This window comes from Melopsittacus undulatus, chromosome 1 (assembly GCF_012275295.1).
Source record: "Melopsittacus undulatus isolate bMelUnd1 chromosome 1, bMelUnd1.mat.Z, whole genome shotgun sequence".
Classification (NCBI taxonomy): Eukaryota; Metazoa; Chordata; class Aves; order Psittaciformes; family Psittaculidae; genus Melopsittacus; species Melopsittacus undulatus.
Genome location: NC_047527.1, coordinates 55443654 through 55452955, shown reverse-complemented (window position 1 = coordinate 55452955; position 9302 = coordinate 55443654). Strand labels below are relative to the sequence as shown.

General features: G+C 40.0%; 1 non-coding gene across 1 annotated transcript; it reads left to right on the top strand.

The window, feature by feature from the left end:
* Nucleotides 1–8936: 8936 nt before the first annotated feature.
* Nucleotides 8937–9064, top strand: LOC115947238 (U6atac minor spliceosomal RNA). The gene has a single exon (XR_004081179.2). It is a non-coding gene; the product is annotated as a U6atac minor spliceosomal RNA (small nuclear RNA).
* The last annotated feature ends 238 nt before the right edge of the window (nucleotides 9065–9302 follow it).

The window sequence follows — 9302 nt, the reverse complement described above, 5'->3', positions numbered from 1 at the left end:
CACCTTTCCCAAGGCTGGGTCAGTATTTTCATGTATAAATTGAAGTGTAACTTTAATTATATTTCATTGAAGTCCCACAACCTGATATTTTACAACTGAGAAATACATAATGAGTGACTGTGAAGATACTGTGTCTGATAATCATAGTAATTAAAAAAAATAGGAAGGAAATAAACTTACAGTTATCTGATTTATCTACTGCCACTTCAGAATTGCTCATCATAATGTTTTTAGTATTTTGTTCAATTTTGTTTTAAAAGCTCCATATAACATGGCTTCCCCTATTTCCACAGAGAGGTCGTTCAATTTAGAAAAGAAATAATGACAGCTCTTAAGTGGGTCCCCCCAGCCCCCAACCTTAATTTAGGCACAGTGAATGATCTCCTTCCTTTGGGCATATTTGCTCAAGGTGACATTAGAGAACACTGGGAAATGAGTACACTGCCTCAAAATATTCAGGCTAAAAATTGCATCCAAACCCACTGAAATTTAAAGCAGTCACTGCATGGAGGACGGCTTGTTTTGGGTTGTTTCTTTTAAAGAACATCCCTGTTGTAAATGATACTGACATTCAGCCACATAAAACATTCAGCCTATAATCCAATAAGACAAGAAAACAAAAGTCTTATTAAGATCTTTAATGATTCTCACAGAAGGTTAAGCTTGCAAAACATAACAGCATACATGTGTTGATGATTTTGGATAATAGTGTGTTAGACACAATGTTCCATCCTCTTCTTTTGAATGTTAAAACTTGATTGTGTATGTTTGTTTTCCATTACATTTTTTTTTTCTGGTGGTAGCATGGAGTTGTTACTCTTACCTGAAATGGTTGTCCTTCACTTCCTAGCTAGTAATGTCTGCACATAGAAATTCTGCCACTCCCATGAAACTGACCCAAAAGGTATCTTAGGCTATGCCTGTTCCACCAAATTAGCAGTGCCAGGGAATGTTTTGGGGACAGGTATGCAGTTATCCATATGGCTAAATTTACAGGGTACTCCCTGACTACTGGAGAAGTCCCTTCACTTCTCATTCAATGCTCTTCATCATCTGCTGTGTGCTGCTACAATTTTTACTCCTATTTCTATAAATGCCAACAGCCTTTATTGCCTTCTCAAGGCGTACTCTAACAAATGCTTCCGTATGTTTCCTCAGGCAGCTACTCATACCTGTGAATCTCACTGTGAGCCTCCAAAAAGCTTTTGTCTCTTAAATTTCTTAAATTTCTCTTCTGCGACATAGCCAGAGGAATAAAATAAAATAATAAAACAAAATAAAATAAAACAAATAGACAGCCATTAGGCAGTTCTTGTGTTGTGATCATTACACATTACACTGGTCCCTGGTACACAATAATTCCTTTCCTTCCCTTCTGAGACCATCCATCTCACTTATTGACTCTGTTCTGAAGGGTCATGGTCCTTCATTTCAGATAAAGGTTTTACTTTCATATAAATAATAAACCAAACTGATAGGACCATGGATTATATGAGGGACTGTCACAAAGGTCTTAAACAGAAATGTTACCTTTTTATTTATTTATTTATTCTACTAGAGCTGCACACAAGGGAATAGAACAAAGTAATCTTTCTGAGATGGTCTTTACACATCCATGTCATGGTTGCTCAGACATTTGAGGAATTAGAAGTTAAATGTGTATTTACATAGTGGAAACATATGTATATATATATACACAGGACTTTCACTGGTAACAAAATATATGACAGGTACTTCAGGACTCAAAAATATTGGAATCAGATAGGTTTCATTTCCGTCACAGATTTTTCAGTTTCCAGAATTCTATTTAAAATACTTATTTGTTGTAGTATCATAGTTATGAATTTTCAGCATCCGTAGGAATCCCAAGACATTGTAATTTGTCATTCTTAAAATGGAAAAGGTCTTGCTTATTAATTAGAAATGAGTGAAAAATAATTTTGATTAAAAGAAACATTCCTGAAATAAAAAAATGCACTTTCAAGATATGTTATTTGATCTGATTTTCACTTATTAGTTTACTTTTTCTTTTTTTTAAATATTGATCTTTTGCAAATGAAAAAGTATCTGAGATAGGGGGTTTCTTACCTAAATCACATGGGAAGGAAGGGTAAGGAAAATAAGTTCTAAAGGAACCTAATGTTTATTTATCAGGAAGAGCCTTGCAGCAGTTTTTCAAATCATTGAATGTTTCTTTTTTTTTAATTTATCATTCATTAGAAAGTATTGTCCTATTATATTGGTATGAAATTACACTCTGACGTAGCTGAATTTGTTGTTCAGATACTGTCTGAAAATATATGGGTTAGGACCCTATAGAAGTAAGTGGGCAACCGAAGATGAAATTGAAATCTGAAAATTTACTCTGTAATTCTTGAGAAATAGGTGTAGAGAGAGAATGTAAATTAGCTTCCATTAGCTAATCAGCACACAGGGATTTGCGTAAAGGAGTAAAAAAATATTATAAGGTATTCCTAAGTTTCCATGCATTATCTGTGTTCTGTGATTGGATGAAAAAAATTGATTTCAATATGATAATTAAAAGTAACATGGCCTAATGGGAACATTCAGACATTTACACTGACAGTAAATATTTCTTATCATCATAAGCTAGAACAATACATTCAATTGGTACATTAAAATACTAGGCATTGCCACGGTATGTTTTAAACAGTTGTAAAGGTAAAATGTGGCACATTTGCATTTCAGTATTTTGTTCAGATATAGTCATTTACAAAGTAATAAAGGTTCAACAAAGGAGAATAGAAAATAAAACTTCCATTATACTTTGCAAAGCAACTTTTGACATGTTCTTCCTTTCACTCAACAGTTTTTTCTAGGCAAGGACACCAACAGCACAAGCTTGCTAGTACATCAAAACATTGTTTGACTGAATGCTATTTCTAAAGCCTTTAAGACCCAGTCTGAACTGAATAATACCATTCAGGAATCATTAAATAATGAGGTGTAGCTGCAGTGCATACTTCTTTTTTTAGACATGCTGGTCATTACACAGTGTCATTCTGAAGCTATTTTTCTTTTGATGCTTGTGTATGTGTGTGTTCATGAAGGCCATTGAAGAAATTGTTGTGTTCCTGCTCATTGTGAGGTCTTTTAAACACAGATCAGATGGCATTAAAAGTATATTGATCTGGTAAGAGCAATATAAATTGTTATGTAGAGAAAAGAAGAACCCCAGTCCAGAAGCTATTTAAATGTGCAACTTTCAGTTATCATGTGGTCTGTAGTAGTAGTTTGATCAAATGGCAGGTGGAGAACTGCTCATTTTCTAATTTCTTTTCCTCTGTCTCTCTCCTCTTCCATAACACAGTATAATTTATAATTGTATGCATTATAAATGTTGAGAACTTTTATAAACAGAATGATCACATATGTATATGACTATATGACATGAAAAACTTGGAGCAATGAATGCTGCTAAAAAGTTTGAACATCAATTTTATCTTCTCTTGAACTTAAACTTTTTATTACCTGGAAAATGTATTACAAATCTGTTTATCATTACCACCTATTATGGTTATTTAAAAAAATTCAAACAACCTTACCTTTCTCTAAGCTCTGTGAGTGCATGCACAATGTCATAAGTGCATAAAGAACTGTAATCAGGAATGTATTTACCCTATTTCAAAATCACAGTATTCAGTTAAATAGAAATCAGTCTATGCTATTGTTGCTACTGTGTGTATCTGTCATATCTTCCAGCATCAGATTAGTTTGTAGTGAAGGCTAGAAAGGACCAAAAGTAAGTTACCAAAAAAGTAAAAATATATGAAGTGTAAACTACCATTTAGACAACTGATATAAATTTTAAGTAGTCCTGCAAGATTTACATTGCATGAACAAGCCTTTTGTTTCCAAAAGAAACTGATTATGTTGTAGGTTTCTAGATCTGTTTAAGTCCTTGCACTGTTTCAGAGATGTAGGAGCTCTACGTTTGTTAGTAAGTACACATGAGGAAAGAGAATGTTAAATACAGCAGCTGAATTTTGTACTGATGGGAATGTATGCAGTTCCATGGATTTTGATGTAGCTGAAAATAAAGCCACCAGCTGGGAATTCATTTTAGCTGCTTAATGACAGTCTTGTTTCAGAGTACTTTTAAAACCTCAGCATATGAACTGCAAAAGAAATATTAACATTTTTCAATTGCAGAAATATACCAATAAATTTTGTTTTTAAACTGTAGTGGGTTGAATTTTGCTGGCTGCTAGGTGCCCACCCAGCTTCTCAGTCAGGAGATTGTTTGCCGAGGACAAAACAGACTGAACTTAAGGAAGATTTCTTTAATTTATTGCCAGTTAAAACTAGAGTAAGATGGTGAGAAAGAGACAAAACTAACACACCAACCTGCTTCATACCAGACTCAACTTTACTCCTTCTTTCATGACTTCTCTACCTTCATACCCCTCCCAAGTACCTGGAGAACAGGGGTTGCAATCAGTCCATAACAGCTCCTCCTTCTTTCTCACACTTTTTCCCAGATCCAGCTTAGGTTCTTCCGACAGGCTACAGTCCTCTATAAACTGGTCCAGAATTTTTTCTCTCCACCAGGTACAGTCCTTCGGGAACTGACTGCTCCAGTGTGGGTCCCCCGCAGGCCACAGGTGCTGCCCGAAAACCTGGCCCTATGTGGACTCTTCTCCACTCACTGCAGCTCCTGTCAGGAGCTCTCCATGGTCTGCAGTTTCCATCGGGGCATGTCAACTTGCTGTGGTGTGGTCTCTTCCACAGGCTGCTTTGTAGATATCTGCTCAAGTGTGATCCTCCATGGGCTGCAGGAGGACAACCTGGTCCACTAGCCTATTCGTGGACTAGAGGGGAATCTCTGCTCTGGCACCTGGAGCACCTCCTCCCCTTTTCCTCTCACCTTGTTGTCTGTAGGGCTGTTTCTCTCACATTTTTTCTCATTCCTTTCTCTCACAGCTGCTGGGCAATGTTTTCACCCTTCCTTACATAAGTTTTTGGAGAGATCCCACCATCTTGGCTCATCTGTGTCTTTCAATGTGTCCACTGAGCTGACTGTAACAGGCTGTTTGGCATATGGCAGCCCTGGCCTCTTCTCACAAAGGCCATCTTGAAGCCCAGCTCCACTGCCAACACCGAGGCACATGCAACCTACACAAAAGACTCCTGCTTTTCCTGTGGCATCTACCGTAAAATAACAACAGCAACAACAATGACAAGGACAATAGCAATAACAATAACAACAACAATAACAATATGATGATGATGCAGTTGAGCAATTAAATATTTTTTTCCAAAGTTGAAAAGTGATGCACATTTGCAATTCAGTGGGCTTATATGTACCTGGTTTTGCTGGTGCAATTTTCATAACCCAGGGAGCTGACTTCCACTTAGCCTTTCACATTTTGCCTTACTTAATAAGCAAAGCTTTTTGTAGGATTTCCTGAATTGCAGCTAAACTAGTACTTTCATCTTTCATTTAGAGTAATTTTACTGGAAAGTAGAATCAGATAAATATGTAGAAAGAAGAAATAAAATCATTAAGTAGGACAACTTGATTTCATAGAGATAGTGAGAATCCATTTCACTAAAATATGATGTCCTCAAAACTATATCCTTTGCAACTTGGATCCAGGAAGTAGTATCTAGCGTGTACTTTGCAAGGTGTGATGACTGGTGGTCTTAGATATCATTCAGAATTAAGCTTTTTGCCTTGATGCATCAGATGCAAGGGATTGGATTACTTTTTATAATCAGGAACTGAAAGTGTTGTAGTTTAAAAATTCAAAAAAACAAAAACCAAACTACTTTTCATTCATGTTGCTTTTAATTAGTTGGAGCCATAAATCATCCTATGACTTTCTGTGAAGGATTTTACACAAATGTTTTGTATTCACAATCTCAGAGTGCTCTCTGCCTTGGTCTCTTGATTGCCATTTTTCTCACACCAAACATCATGTAATTAAATTGATTTCAGAATGTACATACAGTAAATACAGATCTCTTATGCTTAGCAGTCATCATATTACCATCAGTACAATATCCAGCATCACTCTTAATGTTCAGACATTACTATATGAAGTAAATAGTACCAAAATCAGGCCCATGGTTACAATAGCATTAAAAAATTGAAACAATCCTTCAAGTGAGGAAATTATATGTGTATATTTACCTAGAAAGATGTATTCCTTCTTCACATTGAAGATGAATGCAAATCCCAGTCTTAGATCAGCTGAATTGTTACTACATTGGAAAACAAAAATGATGTAATGGAAGTTATGGCCAAGGAAATGGAGAGAAGGTAAATTCTGGTTCATCAGTATTAAGCACTTCTTAATACTGTCAAGCACTTTTATTAATAATCATTAGTATTCCCTGGTCCACTTTGTCAAAAAAAGTTTTAGTTTAAAGCATTTCAAAAATAAGTATTCAATACCATTAGTTAAGAAAAATCCCACATTACGTTTGTTTTTCTAACTCCAGTTTTATTTTCACTTCCCTACTGTTATAGGTGTTTCATCTGTCCATGAGCCAAAAGTAAAACCTGTGCTCACCTGCATGGCTCATCAATGATGTAGTTACAAGTTCCTAAAGGCCTATTTTTTGAAACTATTAAGCTTTTCACTTTGGAACCTCAGACAAATTTAACCTTGAGCAGAAGCTGTACTGTTGTCTTTAGTCAGAAATGTAGGGGTAACTACACTAGATGAGAAAACTAGCACATCTAGTCTCATCTCCTCTCTCAGATAACAGTCAAGAAAAAAAGGAAGAACAAAAAAATTAGCAATCCAATTTTATGAGCAGTCATAAATGACCTGACCTGACAGTGTAAGAAATTCTTCTTAATACCAGAAAATTTAGACTGAGGTATGCCTTAAAGGATAGGAAACACTCTCTCATCATAGAAGAAAAAAACCTCTTTGTAATATAAAATGAATGGCTGAATTTTTTTTTTTTTTTTAGCATTTTTTAATCCTATTTTTAATTTGAAGTTTCTAGAGGTATTAAATGTTCATATAATAGGTTGTCGTGGTTTAAACCAAGTCCCCCAACTCCCGGAGAGTTAGGAAGGAGAATCCAAAGAATGTAGCCCCCACGGATTGAGATAAGAACGGTTTAATAGCTAAGGCATAACACAAAAACCCCTACTGCCATTTACTACTACAAATAATAATGATACAGCAAACAGCAAGTGAAAAGAATACAACACCCCACCAGCCACCGACCCATAACTCACTCCACCCTGCCTGGCCGAGCACCGCGTGCTCCCTCCTCCATTTTCCTCCAGAGCTCTATCCCCTCCAGCCCTCTCTTTCTTCCTCCCAGTATACATCCTGGGCATCACGTGCTATGGTATGGAATACCTCATTGCCTAGCCTGGGTCAGGTGTCCTGTCTCTCCTTCCTCCCGGACTCCCCTCCTCCACCTGGCTGGAAAAAAACCTGGAACAAAAACACCCTCAAAACATGCTCAAACCATGACATTATCCACCCCTTATTCCATACCATTCATGTCATGCCCAGATCCCACATTTCCAATACACCATCACTCTTAAGTCCACCCCTCGATCATGAGACATCTCTATGTTGCATCTCTGGAATGATGGCCTGAAGTATCTGGGCCCACCAGGCTCAAAATCATTCACTGTTCCCTTCAGCAGTTCTACAGCTTGCTGCTGGGGACTCCATACAGCTGCCTTCCACTTCCAATGCTTCCAAAGCACTGGAGGGGCCCAGTGGACCAGATACTTGCCCATACTGTCCCACATGCCCTGCCACTCATGACTGTCCAGCCTTGGGGACAGTCTCCTGGTGCTCCTATATCCTTGTCTAACCCTAGACAAGACCCAAACCTGACTCTGCTTAACTTTTGGGATCAGACAAAATGATTGTGGATAGAACATACTCTGTGTGTGTGCCAACATACCGATCACCACCACAATCAGCAGGCAGGTCCCAAGGGCACGCAAAAGCCATTCATAACCGTCAGAACTCTCAGCTGCTGCTGCACTTGTCACTGGAGCTGATATAGCTGCCCTGCTTGCCAGTTCTCCCACCACCAGCTTCTCTTCTCCTGAGTCCGGATCTTCCTTCTCTGCCTTGCTGGGAAATGCTGCGTGGTCTCCTGCATCCTGCTGGGGCTCGGCGGGTGACTTCTGGGGAATATTCTCGGATGCTGCGGGGTTCGGAACGGTGGCAGGACTCGGTTCCTCCACTGCCTGGCTGGGAAGTGCTGCGTGGTCTCCTGCATCCTGCTGGGGCTCGGCGGGCGACTTCCAGGGGACACTCTCGGCCGTCAGGGGGTCGGGAACGGCCGCGGGACTCACCTCCCCCGCTGCATGATCCTGCTGCTCAGCTACCGCCCTGCTCCGCTCCTCCCCCGCCTGTTCCCACTGCTCTGCCACAGCCGTTTGGCTCCCCGTGACACTCTCCCTGGCAGCCTCAGCTGCCGGCAGCTCCCGGGGCCGCTCCTTCCTGGCTTCACGCAGCTCCACGCAGACGACGACGAGGATAAGGACAAGGATGGCGAAGAGCAGCGGGATGGCCTGGTACAAGTCCAAGTCCACAGCCACGTCCATCCCCCCCCTGCTGCCGGAGCCCCACCGTATTACAAGCCTCCGACACAAAGTACAGTGAAACAAAAACTTTAGCCCAAGCCCCATGATCGACAAACACAAACACATCCAATCCATACACAAAGTACCCGGCAAAATCCCAAAACAGTGAGATCCAGAGAAATACCTCTAAGAGCCAATAAATCAGCATTGTGACAAGAGACCATAAATCCGCTCAGATCTGTTCTTATCTCAAACCCTCGGGCCCCACGTTGGGCACCAAAAATGTCGCCTGTATCCTGCTGACTATGTCCTCTCTGGTTGTTTTGCACCCACATGCTTGCCAGGGAGACTAAAGGGCTGTGGGACAGGACATCCCTCTGCTTTACAGAGACCCGTGTTGTATGAAAGGAGAGAAGGTTAGCACTCCCCTTGATAAGGATGGAAGAGGCCCTTGTGGCCTATACGACACGCATACGGTTAAGGCACTGCCACCTACTTTGTGGCATCTAACCATGTTTTTTATAATGTCATGGTTTGAGCATGTTTTGAGGGTGTTTTTGTTCCAGGTTTTTTTCCAGCCAGGTGGAGGAGGGGAGTCCGGGAGGAAGGAGAGACAGGACACCTGACCCAGGCTAGGCAATGAGGTATTCCATACCATAGCACGTGATGCCCAGGATGTATACTGGGAGGAAGAAAGAGAGGGCTGGAGGGGATAGAGCTCTGGAGGAAAATGGAGGAGGGAGCACGCGGTGCTCGGCCA